The following is a 16404-nucleotide window of genomic DNA, read 5'->3' as shown; positions in this document are numbered from 1 at the left end:
GAAAGAGTCATTTGACCCCCAAAAGGGCCGTGAGCCACAGGTTAAGAACCACCGATCTAAATCAACTCCTCTCTTATTGTTGATAATTACTAATGTTACCTTTTCAGGTATTTTCTTTTTATGTCCCTAATGATTCATCATAGCACTGTGGAGATCAATGTCACATGGCTGAACATGTTCTGTTGCACTCCTTTGTTGATTCATCAGTGCAAAGAGTAAATCCTGGGAGACCAGAAGTGTTTGAATTCTATAGAATTTGATCCTCAACATACTCTTGAATGAGATGCCTCAGTTAAATGACCACAAAAAATATGAGACTAACCATCATGAAAATAGACAGTTGATCTACAACTGTTTTTAAGATTGACAAGTTTCAGAAAAAGACAAATATTCTAACAGGTATTTGTGTGGGAGGAAAATTCTCAGTGTTGATGTTAAATTCTTTCTTCATTATCCCATCCCTTTGTTCTTTATTCTCTTGTTCTCTAATGCAGATTCACTTTACTTAGGCAGGTTCAGAGTGATCACACATTCTGTGTGACCAGTCAGAAGTGTGAAGTGAGAAGTGAGGGTGGCTACTTCTGTGGGATGACTAGCAAGTTGAGGTTTCAGAAAGAAATGTCAACTAAACCATGACTTTCACTGAATATAGCTCATAAGTGCATAGAAAAATGTTTTCATGTTTGTGCATAAAGATTTTGTTTAAAAACCCTAGATAATAAATATGTGAATATCATTCTACATGTGAGAATGTTTTCTATACCTCATTATAAAAGTTAGAAAATGGTATAAAAATCTGTTGATATTTCTTAAATACTGGATGAATTTATTCATTTAAGAGCAGGTTATCTGTAGAAAGAGGCATCTTTCTTAAAAATGAACATCATAGTGACAATTATAAAATCAAAGGAAGAACTATGATTGAGTCAGTCAGTATACCCTGAAACACATTAACTAGAACATGAACAAATTACCAAGCAACTGGGATTGTAATGTCCACCAGAAGAAAAGTTTTTGGAAATTGAATGATTGATGAATGTGTAACCCACATCATGACTTACAATACAAACACTGCAGCAAAGCAGCTGGGTATGAGAGACAGCCTCAGAAAGTATAGATCACACGTTGACCAATAAATATGAACAAAAGCCATTCTTTTATTGTCATTTTTTTATTTTTATTTTTTTAACTTTTATTAATTACACTTTATTCATTTTGTATCCCCCCATAAGCCCCTCCTCCCTCCTCCCCTCCCAGTCCCACCCTTCCCCCCCTTTCTGTGTGCATGCCCCTCCTCGTTCTTCCAAAGATCCTGAGTTCAATTCCCAGCAACCACATGGTGGCTCACAAAAGCCATTCTTGATGAAACTTGTTGGGCATCTGTAGTTCAATATTGCCCACTCAGGCCTTCATGGGAATTCCTGTTAAAGATATAAAGAGAAATCTATATAGAGCAGACAAAGACATGCTGTCTTCCTGCCACCTCCCATCAGTTACTGGCTTTCTCTTTTTAGTAAATACAGAGTTGAGCAGTGGAAAACCAACTTATTTTTTTGGCATAGCTTCTTCACTATTTGGGGTTGTTATCAGAGTGGGTTCTAAGTAGATTTATGAATCTTTTATAATTTTTCTAAGATGATTATTAGCTTAGCTCATTTGACTGCGCAGAACTTCCCAGGACACTATGCCAGTTGCTTAGAAGATGGTCCTACTTGATTCATAGTTTTGACCTTCCCAACCCCACACTTGTCTATCCTGTCCTAATTGCTCACTGCATACTTGTGTTTCTATTCCTGAACTTCTTTCATCTCCTTGAACATGTACTTTTTAAGATTTCCCACACTCTTGTTTCCTCTGTGTGTTTCTTCTTTATTTTTTTAAACATTTTTCATTTCCTAGATATCACTACCTCAGAAATACCTTACTTCTCTACCAATCTAGTTGCAGCCTCTTTTCATAGCCTTCCAAAGAAATTTTATATTTACTATGAATCACAGGAACTAGGAATTTCCTTTTGAATCAACATCAGTGCAAATTCCTACTAAGTAGGTTGTCCATCTATTTGATAAGGATAAAGCAGAATAGTACATGACACCAACAGAATTCCGGGTTCACCACCCCAGAAATCACAGATACTCTGTACCCCAATTTTAATAGGATTACTTGGTTTGTTGGTGTTTAACTTCTTGAGTTCTTTATATATTCCAGACATTAGCTCTCTGTCAGAGGTAGGGTTGATGAAGATCTTTTCCCTGTCTGTAGGCTGTCATTTCTGATTCAGTTTCATGAAACCCATTTATTGATTGTTGATTCTAGAGCCTGTGCTGTTGGTGTTCTCTTCAGGAAGTTGTCTCCTGTACCAAAGAGGTCAAGGCTCTTTCCCACTTTTTCTTCTAACAGATTTAGTGTGTCTGGTATTATGTTGAGGTATTTGATCCACTTGGACTTCAGAGAAACATTTAAAGAAATGTTCAACATACTTAGTCATCTGGGAAATGCAAATCAAAACGACCCTGAGATTCCACCTCACACCCTTCATAATGGCTAAATCAAAAACTCAAGGGATGACATATGCTGGAGAGGTTGTGGAGAAAAGGGAACCCTCCTCCATTGCTGGTGGGAATGTAACCTTGTACGGCCACTTTGGAAATCAATCTGGCATTTTCTCAGAAAATTAGGAATAGTGCTAGTTCAAGATCCAGCTATACCACTCCTGGGCATATATTCGAAAGAAGCTAAACCATACATAGCTTTGTTCGTAATAGCTGGAATCTAGAAACAACCTAGATGCCCTCAACCAAGGAATGGATACAGAAATTGTGGTACATTTACACAATGGAATACTACTCAGCAATTAAAAACAAGAAAATCATGAAATTTGCTGGCAAATGGAAGGAAGTAGAAATGATCATCTTGAGTGAGGTAACCCAGAAGCAGAAAGACACATATGATATACACTCAGTTATAAGTGGATATTAGCCATATACTATAGGATAAATATACTAAAATCTATAGTCCTAAAGAAGCTAAACAACAAGGAGGATGGTAGGGAAGAGGCTGAAACCTCATTCAGAAGGGAAAACAGGATAGAAATTGAAAGTAGGAGAAGAAAGGGAACAGGACAGGAGTCTTCCACATGGGGCCTCTGAAAGACTCTAACCATTGGGGTATCAAAGCAGATTTTCAGATTCATAGCCAAACTTTGGGCAGAGTGTAGGGAATCTTTTGTAAGAAAAGGGAGATAGCAAGACATGGAGGGGAAAGGAGCTCCACAAGGAAATCAACAGAGCCAAAAAACTGAGCTCAATGGAGCTGCAGAAACCAATACTCAAACCAAGGACCATGCAAGGAGAGGACCTAGACCCCCTGCTCAAAGGAAGTCCATAGTTTCTTCAGTTTCCAAGTGGGTTCCCTAGTAAGGGGAGCAAGGGTTGTCTTTGACATGAACTCAGTGGCCAACTCTTTGATCACCTCCCTCTGGAGGGTGTAGCCACAGAGGAAGATGATACAGCCAGTCCTGGTGAGACCTGATAGGGTAGGGTCAGATAGAAGAGGAAGAGGTCCTCCCTTATCAGTGGACTGGGGGGGGGGAGCATAGAGGGAGAAGAGAGAAAGAGGGTGGGACTGGGAGCCGTAGGGGGCTTACAGCTAAAATACAAAGTGAATAAATTGTAATAAACAATAATTTAAATAAATAAATAAAATCACAGCTTCTTGCTTCTCTAGGCCCAGGTCTCACTATATTGTGCAGACTGATCTTGAACTGACTCTAGTCCACGTTGTGGTAGCTAATTTCAGTTGTCAAATTCATTAGATTGGGGAGTCTGTGGTCAGCTAACGTGGCACACCTTTGTCGTGTTGTGGCGAGTTTTCCAGAAACTGTTAACGGAAGACCAATGCAGGTTTTGGGGTCCTGGACGGAGAGAAATGAGAAGAGGACTCCAGCCAGCTGATTGCTGCCAGACCTCTCCCTCTACTTCTTAAATGTGAACCAGCAGCCTCACACTCCTCCTCATGCCTTCCCTGCCGAGATGGACTGTGCCCTAACCCGGAGCCCACATGACTTCTTTCTTTGCGCTGTTCACATTAATGAGAACAATAATTGGTACATAGTTGCAGTTTTTATTTTAATAGCAAATTAGAATATAAAAAAAGTTACAGCAAGGAATCAAAAGTTTTATTCGGCAATCCCTTTTATTTTCCACTCAATAAATTACAACCTGACATTCACCTATGTCCATATGCAGTTCAACTCTTCCTGGTATATTGTAATTTGATTAAATATTTTCTTTTTCTTTAAAGCATTCTTTGGGAGGTTATGGTAGGTGGCAGGCAAAAGCAAAGAAAATTTCCCCTAAATGAAAAATCGCTGAGTCCTTTATTTAATCACGGCTAGAGAAAAAAAAAAATTAGTCTTAATTTGTTTTCATTGAAGTTTCAATAGAAGGGTCTCTCCGAATTTCAGGCATAATAGTAAAAAGGCAGCTTCTGTGTTAAGATTCAAAGTTAACCTTTGAAGGCCTCGTAGCTTCCATTTTACTGCAATAATGTGAAATGTTCACCTCTGAGAAGGGTGCTCATGTCTCTTAATTAATAGTAAACACATAGTATTTGCATCTTTCCTTCAAAGGAAAGGGGAGACCATTAATTACCTCTGTATTGAGTGGTGTGGGGAGGTGGCCTGGAATGGATGCAGAGATCTCAGTAGCTTCTTGCTGCAAGCTTGAGGTAGCTGCTACACCAGTGCCTTCCTGCCTACTTGCCTTCTTGCAATCTATTTCTCCCACTTTCTCTCCTCTCTTTCTGACAGGCCATCCTCTGCCCCTGCTTCCTTTCGCATTTTTTTTTCAAGGAGACCCCTCCCAACACACACTGTTAGACTTTACCATCACTTTTACTGTCATCTACCTCTCTCCTCCCGCCCCTCACTCTGACCATATAGCCCAGGCTGGCCACAAATATGTGTTTTGTCCTCAAGCCACTCTTGAACCCCTGATCTTTCGGCCTCTTTCCACGAAGTGCTGAGATTATAAGCATGTGCCACCACACCCCGCCTTCTCTCATTGTATTGGTTCAGTTTCCCCCAACAGAACACTGTACTATCTACTTCATCTCCCTATTTTTCTGTGCCCCCATTACATAGGATCTGTTTGCAGGCACTATGGGTGTTCTCACAGATTTCCTCACTGTCTAGGGCACAGTCACTATATAATGGATATGTTCAGCTTTTATAAAATGAATACATATATTTTGCATGTGTCTGATCTACAAGATGCACAGAACACACAAAAACACATATACACACATACATTGGTAGGATACAGTTTCCAGTAACAATTGGACCTAAGGTAAATCAATTCATTTTAACATCAAATTTTCTAACAAATTTCTCAAAGGAAGCAGCTTGAAATATATTCAGTAATGTTACTACTGAAACTTAATTATTACTACTAAGTAAAATATTATACATTTTACTTTTCTATTTGGTGACTATTACTAACCTTTATACATAAAAATGGGAATAGAAAATCTAAAAACCAGAGGCCTATAAAATTGGTCTGTTCGTAATACTATTAGACAGAACACACTTTTAGAGATTATAATGACATTCTCTTGAATATTGACCATAATTCCAAATACCTATATGAGTGAGAGGACTCATAAGTTAGGACTGTGTGTGTCACATAACTACTAGAAAGGCATCTTTGTGCATAGCATGTGAGGGGAGTTTTCCTTTAAATAACGTGAGACATCTTTGTGTGTCTAATGCTTCACACGGCCACGGCTTGTCACGCTACGGCTCTAGATAATGGATCCATGCCATTGTCTACATCACAGGCAGAGCAGTATCAGGATGTCTGCAACTTGACTAGACATGTTGGAAAAGATGATATCTTCATCACTGCACTAGGAAAGTCTATCCCCTCCCCATCCATAGGCACTTTTCCATCATGAATGGTGGGATTATTACTACATTCTATATGAGCCATGAAAACATACCTCACACTGTAAAGCTGGATTCAAATTTGCAAGTATTCATAAAAGTGAGTTCTGTACAGGGAAAATGTATTAAACTGTGTTTTAACATATAACTTCAGCTATCAATTTACTTAGTGTGAATTCTGCTGCTATTCTATTGCTATGAAGTTATATGCAATCAGTTGGCAACAATTGTCTTTGTTTCTCAATTTTAAAAAATTCTCAAATCAATGCCCCTACCTTGCTTCTGGGAAGTCATTGCTCTCTGTTCAAAGTTTTGTCACTGTTCTTTGTAAAGAACTGTCTCTAATGTGCTTCCAATACAGTAATAAAATTGTGAGGTAGTGGTGGATTCCACAGCAGACATCTGTCGAAAGAAGTTTGTAAAATGTTTACTGTAAATAACTTACTGTGTGTGTGTGTGTGTGTGTGTGTGTTGTGAGCATATAAGTTGTTGCTGATATTAGTAAGTTTCATATGAAATTTACCTATCTCCAACATAGGCTGTCATTATGATTGTTAAGGCTTGTTTATACACCTGGGTTATAAACAGTCACATTGTGAAATCAAAGTATTTAAAATAGTATTTCTGGAAACTCAAATTTTATTTCTAAAAATTATATAATTATAAAATATATTTGTGTTTAAATTGCAGGAGTATGTGTGCTTATTTCTTCTTAGCATAGCAGTTTTTAAAAGGCATGAATGCCATATTCCTTTAGACCTTAATCATGCCCAGCTTCAGGAAAAATAAACTGTGCTAATATTTAGGGATTAATATTCTAATTTTTATCATTGTCATAGTCAGATAAAATTCTTACTTTATCACAGAAATGTTCAACTTAATATCTCCATCTAGCAAGTGCTGTGTTAGATTAGGTGTTAGTTTGTGTTTTTTGAGACAGGGCCCTTTTGTAGTCTTTGCTGTCCTGAAATTTGTTGTGTAGATCTTGCTGGCCCCAAACTCACAGCTATCCACCTGCCTCTGCTTCTCTAGTGCTGGGTTAAAGGCTTTTGCCACCACACCAGTCTCTTAGGAATATATACACTGTCACAGGGAAACTATCTCTGCAGAAGTGAGTGCTTAGGTCTATTGCTCCTATTGATTTAAGATTGTGAAAATTAGCTAATCACAAGTGCAAAAGAGGTTTCCACTCTGTGGCTCCGAATAAGAGCAGAGAAGGAGAAACATGCTTTCTTTACAGGACAGGATGGGTCCTGAACCTTTGGATGCTAGGAAAAGACCCCAAGGAAATATAATAAATAATTCAGTACAGAGTCTAAAACAGATGTTCTAGAAATTTATAGATAGGAAAAAATATAGTAACTGTTGTAAAAAGGTAAAGGGTACCCCTCCTTAATTCCATTTCTAAGAAAAGATGACACTAAACTGAGATTGTAATTTAATTATAACATTTTCACTTCTTTTTCCTCCCTCCAATCTCTCTCATTTATCCCTCCATACTCTTCTTCAAATTCGTTGTCTTTTTAAACTAATTTTCATTTCATCATATGTGTATTTATGTGCATACACATATAATCCTAACTACATCCTGGTCAGTCCATATAATGCTACTTGCATGTGTGTCATTGGGGCCGACAGACATAAGCTATGGGAGATAATGTTTTTCTGAATATCATTTTTAAAATTCTAAAAACTTGTTTGAATTCACAGGCTCCATACAAGGAAATGTAAAATGGTTGTCGTTAATTCACATATAACTTAAAGCAGTTCAGGCAGTTAGATCAATACTGTAAATAATTTATCTAAGGCGAGAACTTGCCTCCTTGTCTTTTGATTCAGAGACAAAGAACAGAATAAGTTATGCCAGCAAAGTGCTCTCCGCTCTCTCTTCAAAGGGGGTGAGGCCTATCTTAGGAACTTTACAGCAGTGACATTTATACCCTCTCTCTGCTTCACATGATCAATCCAGAACACCTTTTTTGTTTGTTTGTTTTGATCCCCTCTTATGTTCTTTCTGAAGCATTTACAAATAAGTAAAGAACTTTTATCAAAGGACAGCATTTCAATCTGTTCCCTCCTCTATTTTCATTCATTCATTCTCTTATTCATCATGTCATTCATTCGCTTATTTTACTGAGTAAATTTATTGAGTACAAACTTTGGAAGATGTTGGCCTTTGTGGGAGTAGAAAACTTAAGTAAATAGTTGTTGTTGTTGTTTGCTCCTGAAATTTATTTATGAAGATACAATGCACACAGAGTTATATGACACTTGGCTCATATGCAGTTGGCATGATGCTTACTTCTGATTGACAAACAGAGGGAAAAAAGCTCATGAGAGATAATGGTAGGGTATAAAAATATGTAATTATATTTTAGGAAATAAGCAATTGGAATTCATAAGAGAGGAGCATGTTACAGGTCAGAGAGAAATGGAAACTTCAGGAAGAAATGAACTTGAGACAGCTCGTGAGAATTCATTAGGTGTTGGTAAGAGAGTGGTAGTTCTGATTTTCTTTTATTCTATGCTCAATGCCTAGGATAGGGCTAATAAATGACTGCTTAAATCAGAAAATGCGTAAGTGATTGTCTGTGCCCTTTCCTAAGTGTAAGAAGGGGTGCAGAGGAAGAGGGGAGTACAGTCAGAAACTGAGAGGAAGAACGCAGGACAGGAAAGCTGATGCACTGAGAGTGATTGGATAAGGGAAGGTGTGTCAGAGTGAAGTCAGCTAGGGAAGCAGCATGCAAATAAGACTGAGATGTTTGGGACTGTATCTTGTGACCAACTGGTGTTTTTTAATTGGACAGTGGTAGCTAAAAATCTATTAAAATATTATATCTGCCCACTTTTAAAGAAAGTCCTGTTGTGTTAGATCACTAACACACAGTCCCATGAAGCAGCAAACAATCATGCCTCATGCAAAAGCAACCCCTGTCTTCCTCATGTTTTGCATGGTTAAATCAAAAAGAAGGTTTTGTATTTCAAGGCCTAACCTCTGTAAAACCTTTTGCATGATTGGAGTTATGATCTGTTTAGAAGATTTAAATTGGTTCAGGCAAGATTCTCCCAGTGGAAAAGAGAATGCTGAGGCCCATCTTTCTGTTCTTGTTGTTTGAGGATGCTGCAAATGGGTGCCTCCTCTTAGCCTCTGGCAGTGCATAAGAAGACAGCTGGAGGAATATCCTTTGTTTAAATGAAAGTCTAAGGTCCACGACCATTGGGAACTGAAGGAGATTCCTGTTGTTGGCATATGTATGAGTGAAGGAATGTTTCTTCATAAACTTATACAGCATCAGAGCTGTAAGGTGGGATACATGGGCTCTAGTGAGTTGAAAGCTAGTGGACCTGGATTTTGACTGTGTTGTGTACCAGGAGTGACTTCATCCATAAAGAACTCTTCCCTCCTTCAAAAAGACAAATTAGAATGTCCCATCAAAAATCTACTACATGTCAAAAGTATCTGTCCTCCATTTTTACATTAGCATTTATAATTTGTCTCTTAATTCATTGCATGGCACTCTAAAAATGAAATCAGATGCTGACTATATGAACAGATGGGTGGGTAGGTGGAAAGACAGACAGAAAGAGAGAAACAGAAACAGAGACAGGGAAAGAGACAAACACACATAGTGAAAGAGATTGAAATTCTCATTCAACTTCAGATTAGTAGTTTTTTCTATAGCTAGAGACTAACAGAATGCCTTTCCAAGTTACCCTTCAACTTTAGCCAGTTCAAAGATAAATGAGTAAATGGAAATGTGATATAGGAAATCAATCAGTTTCTAACATACACAAGCATAGGAGCGCACACACACACAATCTATGTCAGTAAAAATATTGCTGGTGCTTTGGTTTTGGAGTCATTGGAGGAAATTTTTCTCATTGTTGCTACATTTTTTAAAATCCCATTTTGGGAAAAAAAAAAGCAGCAATTTATTAAAGCCAAGTAAGCAAGTAGAAGCAGCATGAAGTTGCTTAAAACCAAGCTATCTAGCCAAGTACTGGCAGCTCCCATGAGCAAGACAGCCTTGGGGAAATGGCGAGCTTTTTAGCCAAATTCCTCTCCTGGTAAAATGAAGATATAACCAACTTCAACAATCATGATGAAGACTAAATAGAATAACTTGTTGGGTATACATCGTAAGTGTATGATAAATATTATTAGAATGATTTTGTGTCAGGCATAACACCAAAGAGATTTATAGTGTCAATCATAAATACTCTATTGTGAAATATATTATAGAATCTACTGTATTCTAGAAAGTAATTTCTAGTGGAGTTTGGAAATATTTATCCCATGTATACCATCATTTTAGTGAAAGTTTGACTATTCTGGATGGTAATGTGACATTCTAGCTTATTCATTCTTATGGTTCCCAGACATAGATATAAATATTGCATACCAAAAGCATTGGCTCAATGAATAAGTGAAGGGCAAACATATTTACTAGTGGCACAGTGTTTTTTAGCATATAGCTTAATAGGAAAGATGGAGAGAAAAGGAATGGAAAATGATGTGAATGAGAAGAGATAAGTACAGTCCTCATACTGACAATCCCAGCTGTGACCTCTAAAGGAAAGAGGGTGCCAGGGAGGCTGAACACTAAAATGATGCACACTTTAGATACCCAGAGAAGAGACTGTATCATTTTCCATTGGGAAATCTTTGTACACTATAAACAGTAAAGCAGCAGATTGAAGCTAGACGTAGTCAATGGAGTATAGTTTACAAAATTTGAAAATTGTGTTTTAGGGCAGGGAGAGAGAAATGCTATTTGATGTTTAATTTCTTATTACAATAAATTATTTGGTGGAGGTGCGCAAGGTGTTATAGATTCAGTGCAAATGCCACAGCACCTGTGTGAAGTCAGAGGACAACTTGTGGGAACCCCAGGGATCGAACTCAGTTCATCAGGTCCCTTGCTTACCTACTGAGCTATCTTTTAGGGTCCTCATACCCTTTGAAGTTGTAGGATTTTAGTTTGTTATGTGTTTACTTTTGTTTTCTGTTTGTTTCTGTAGAGATATGTGAGTGAGATTAGAGAAACAAGCTGAGGCTCAGTTGGAAGACTGTTTGCTTGCCTAGCGTGCACAAAGCCGTAAGTTTGAGCTCTAAGTCACATGAACATCCTGATGCATGCCTGTAGTCCCAGCACTCAGCAGGCAGGAGGGTCAGAAGTTCAAGGCTATACTCAGCTCCAAGGAAGTTCAAGGCCAGTCTGGATTTCATGAGACCTTGTCTCAAAGTCTCAAAAAGGGATGGTTTACATGGTGAATCTATAAAACTCAGTTGGACACTCTGTATGGGGTTTGGGTCTAGAGCCCAGGGCTTGTGGGGCTGCTGCCCCCCATAATGCACCATTTCTCCTAAAGAATGATTTCAGAGGTACAAGAAACAGAATCAGTTACTGAATATCACCCACATGGAAGATGTGCAAATACTCTATATGAAATGGAAATTAATTATGTAAGTTCACATGCTAGTACCTGGCATGTCATTAATTTCTTGTCCACATTCGCCAGTTGTGTTGCACCTACTTGTGGCTACTCAGATGAGGGATCTTCCTGACTGCAGAGTCAAATAGCAGTCTATGCAAAAATGCAAGGATGGAACTTTTCATAGAAAAACAGTGGTCCTTAAATATGGGTGGAATAATGATGCTGAAATATAAAGAAATGATTATAAAACTTCTTTTCATGCAACAATTCCCCCATTTTTTAAACTAAAGGTTCAGACAGACCATGAAAGTACCTGCTTCTCTAAGGATTAACTTTATACTCTGTCTCTTCCTTTAAGTTTAGGAATGAGTCTTCTCTGAAGACTTTGTCTTCTTTTATGGTGCTTTTCTCATCCTAACAGATGTGAAAAGTATTATTTGAATATTTTTTCTTGTCATAGGAATCAAGATTATACAGAAAATAAAAAATACTGAGAAAACACTTTCAAAGACATGAAATTTGGAGTGGAGAATGTGTTAGTAGGAGAGAGTTAAAATAGAAAACTGTTGGCTGGATAATTTCCTAATGTTCAGGAGATCCTAGTACTGGGTTTGTTTCCTAGTCCCAGCAAATACAATCTCTCTCTCTCTCTCTCTCTCTCTCTCTCTGTTACACACACACACACACACACACACACACACACACACACACAAAGGCTGTGAAGTACAGCTGCCTGGACTTAAATCTTGATTTCATCTTGCCACTAGCTTAGTCTTGAGCAAATGATTTGCCTATCTGTGTGCTTCTTCATGTCTGATTTAGTGATAATTCCATTGTTCTTAATGGATTACATGAGGAAATGTATGCAAAGCACACTGAGAAGCTCACTGACTGGGAATTACTTATTAAGAGTTGACTAAGGTATACTTGACATACCTTATCAAGATGCTTGGGGCCAAGCTGTTTTGAATTTTGAGTTACCTTCAGCATTTGGAATGCTTGCATATATATGATGACATCTGATGGGAATATGACCTCATTATCAACACAAAATTCATTTATGTTTTGTATACACCTTAAACATATAACCCAAATGTAATGTTACACAATACTGTTAATACATCTAGCACATCAGGTCACATGTGGATTGTTCTTGTGATATCCTACCCATCCAAACTTTCACCTGATAGCTGCTGCTTAAGTATCATTATTATTGGGTATTACATAAGACTGCAACATCCCCATCCATCTGGAACTCAGGGAAGTAAATCTCTGAATCTGAGCACTAGATTCAGTTGTCCACTTAAGCTGAAGGTGATTCATTGGTTCTCACTTAGTTTGAATCCCATTATTTCATCAGGTAGAAGAAAAAGTGAGAAGACAAAACAAAAGTGAGAAGCAAAAACAAACAAACAAACAAAAAAACAGATTAAATTTGCTCCTATTACTTAGTTCCATTTCAGAACTGGGTTCTGACCAAGTGAGTCACTTTTACACAGTAGAGATATGCTGTCCTTTTTTTTTTTTTTTTCATTACTTTCTATCTGTTGATAGACCCAGTTTCTCTCAAAGTTCCCATTGGTTTAAGGAATCTTTATTTTGTTTCTACTTCTCAAAGCCTGTTAGTTTTATTACTGTTTGGTAAGCTTACTCTTTTGAGCCTACAATTTCATTGAAAATTTGCAAAACAATATTCTTTTTGTTAAAGAGTATCTATCCCTGGGTATACAGCTGGAAGATTTCCACCAAGGTCTTGCTTTAAATGTAAACCAAGAGAAACAATTTTAAACTGTGTCTACTTTGAATGTTTGGAGATAGATAGATAGATAGATAGATAGATAGATAGATAGATAGATAGATAGATTGATAGATATTTCCTAATAGCTCCTCCTTTGGTTGTAATAATTGGAGAAAATGTTCTGGTTCTGGTCTATCACATTAGGCAAATATATGTTCTTTATTTGCCATGGACTGGCCCAGTCGGGCTCCCAGCATCCGCGGGAGAACAAGGCTTTACAAGAAGACACGGTTTCGGCAATGAATTGACAGACAGAGACCAGTGAGGCTTTGGAATCTGCTGCAATTTTACTGAAGTCAAGCTGATAATTTTATAGTGATCTCATAAGGAAGCACCTTAAAATTGGCATGCTTCCAAGAACATTCCGACTTCTACCAGGGATACAAAGTTTATGTTTTAACATAGGGCAGTGCCCACAAGAAATCTTGGCCTAGGGACTTTCTGATCAACGCAAACAAGAAACAAAAACCTCAAACTGTGGTTTCATTATCACTGACTAGTGAAGAGGAAAGTCAGGAGCTGTAATAGTCCTCCGAGCCAAGTCAAATACCTGCCAAAGTCTAAACTCACCTTTGTCAACCATCCTCCCATATGTCCTGCTAAAGATTTATAATCTTCCCTAGGAACAAGACGCTGAAGGAAGGGGTAAACTCGTGCCAGCCATACTTCTCATGTTATTTTTTTCTTAAGAAGGAGCCCATTATTTTTTTTTTTTTTTGCTATTCTTATAATGCCTTTTGATACTGAATCTAATTTATTACTTTTTTAAACTTATTTTTTTACATTTTATTTTTATTTAAGCCTTTAATAATCTATTAATAATAAATTTCTTTATAAAATTAGTTGTGCTGTTTCAGGAGTCACAGAGAAAGATCAAAGAATTCAAAATTCCATTCCCAAGACCGCTCCCGAAAAGCACAGAAATCTCAGAATATGTCTCTTTGCCAGGCGGTGGGGAGTCTGCCAGGGACCTCCAGGGAGCGAATTTCTGAAGAAAGCGTGTCTCCTGCCCTGTAGCACAATCTACTGACATGCTACTCTGGCAACACTGGAGTGGGTGTGGCATTTATTCTTACATTTGATGCACAAAAATATGTTACATGAAGAACTTAGGAAAGCTGCTTTCTTGAGGCTGCATTGAGCTTGGTCTAGCAAAATGAACAGAATAGAAACCTAATATTCTCAAGTCAATCCCCTTTTCCATCTCTAAATCCACCCTTATCCTGAGACCAGGAAGTCAGAATTCCTGTGTGTTGCAGATGACTTCCGGCTCTTCCTCAGCATCAATTTCAGGGAAAAGAAAAAATTATATTTCAATGCTTTAAGAAAATTTAGAAAATATTTCACCAATTCTGACATCTCTAGTTTTGAGTGATTTTATCAGTTCTGTAAAGAAGGAAGCTAGCAGATATGGCCCAAGGAGATATAGCCCATGTTTCAGGGAGACAAGATGCTAAAGAAGATTGGAAGGGCTTAAACAGATACCCAGGACAGGATCTGAGTCCTAAAATGTCACTCACGCCATCCTTAAGACTCTTTACATCTGAACTGCATGAAGTCTCCCTAATGAAATTTTCACTTAGATGTGAAATCTTGCCACTAGCTTAATTCTTCTTTAAACTAGTTTCTCTCTTGAAAACTCAGTTGGTCCTCATGTCAAGATCAAAGAAGAGCATTAATTGTCCACACAACCTAATGTCCACTAATTTAATTAGATGGTGTTGCCAGAGTACTAAATAATAGGAGAAAATTAGTTATTTAATAGTGGCTGAGAATTTAGAAAGGTACTCTCTTAAGTGAAGCGTTTGCATGAAGTTCTTTCAGTCTAATTGACAGAGGCCTCTGTGGAGACACAAAACAAGAAATCAGAAGTGGAGAAAGAAGACAGAACAGGTGGGAGGTGGGAACTGGGTGCAGGATAGTGCTGTGACAGGAAAAAGACAATAGATGCTTTCTTCGTATCTGTCGTCCCTCTCTTAGCTCACCTTAAATTTTTTTCCAGACCTCTGGCATATTTGTTGTTTGCACGTCACTCCAGATCTAATAATCCACACAAAAGTACTTTATGTTAGAAAGCACTGACAAAAGATTTATACATCTGTACATATAAAATCATGTGTGGGGTTGGGAGCATATATGCACACATACAGGCACATACACTCAACTTTTTCCTTTTGCGTTATTATTATTATCAGTATTATCTTTATTACAATTTATTCAATTTGTATCCAGGCTGTATCTCCCTTTCTCATCTCCTCCCAACCCCACCCTCCCTCCCTCTTCTCTCCCTATACCCCTCCCCTAGTCTACTGATGGGGGAGGTCCTCCTCTCCTTCTGGCTGACCCTAGTCTATCAGGTTTCATCAGGACTGGTTGTATTGTCTTCCTCTGTGGCCTGGCAAGGCTGCTCCCCCCTCAATTGGGAGGTGATCAGAGAGCCAGCCACTGAGTTCATGTCAGAGACAGTACAGTCCCTGTTCCCTTTACTAGGGAACTCACTTGGAGCCTGAGTCTATGGGCTCGTGTAGCCTTAGACTCTCTCACCCTGAATTTCTACCTCTACCCTCTACCTCCCAAGTGCAAGGATCATAGGCGTGCATCACCATGGCAAGCTAGATTATATTTTTAAGGAATTTAAAGCCATATTATATTTTCTAAAAACCTATTAGACTTGTCTTGTAAGTTTATTTCAACATACATAAAAAGTGCAAGCATAAAATGTATTTGTAGTGACTTAAATACACAAGACTGTCTTAAAAATGTTAGGAAAAGTTATAAAATAGTTAAAGTATATGTAGAACATTCATTTTATAATTGTATTTTCGTGTCATTCTTGCGCAGGGGCCATGCTAATCTTCTCTGTATCGTTCCAATTTTAGTATATGTGCTGCCGAAGCGAGCACTATAATTGTATTTTCAAGGCTGGATCATGAAAATTATTGTTAGCTACAGATTTCTTTACCAATTTCCCTTTCTTTGTTTGTTTTTTTTTTCCTTTTAAAATGTATTTTTTGAAAGATTTACTTATTTATTAACTTTTCATGGGTGTCTGTGCACTGTGCGCATGCTCATGGAGGACAGAGGAGGGAGAGAGATCTCATGAATTTGGAATTACTGATAGTTGTAAGTCCTCATGTAGGTGTAAGCAACTGAACACGGGTCCTCTGGAAGAACAGCCAGTGCTTTTATCACTGACCTGTTTCTCCAGCTCCCAAACTCACCT

The 16404-nt window shown here is 38.0% G+C and overlaps 1 protein-coding gene and 1 non-coding gene across 27 annotated transcripts in view; one reads left to right on the top strand and one right to left on the bottom strand.

Moving 5' to 3' along the window:
• Positions 1–16404, top strand: part of Nrxn1 (neurexin 1) — a 1203268-nt gene that overhangs the window by 633411 nt on the left and 553453 nt on the right. The window lies entirely within an intron of this gene.
• On the bottom strand, positions 15977–16084 carry LOC129691577 (U6 spliceosomal RNA). The gene has a single exon (XR_008722499.1). It is a non-coding gene; the product is annotated as a U6 spliceosomal RNA (small nuclear RNA).

Source organism: Psammomys obesus, unplaced genomic scaffold (genome assembly GCF_907164565.1).
Source record: "Psammomys obesus unplaced genomic scaffold, mPsaObe1.curated_primary_1811, whole genome shotgun sequence".
Classification (NCBI taxonomy): domain Eukaryota; kingdom Metazoa; phylum Chordata; class Mammalia; order Rodentia; family Muridae; genus Psammomys; species Psammomys obesus.
The sequence above is the reverse complement of the archived record's forward strand: the minus strand, read 5'-3'. Positions and strand labels throughout refer to the sequence as shown.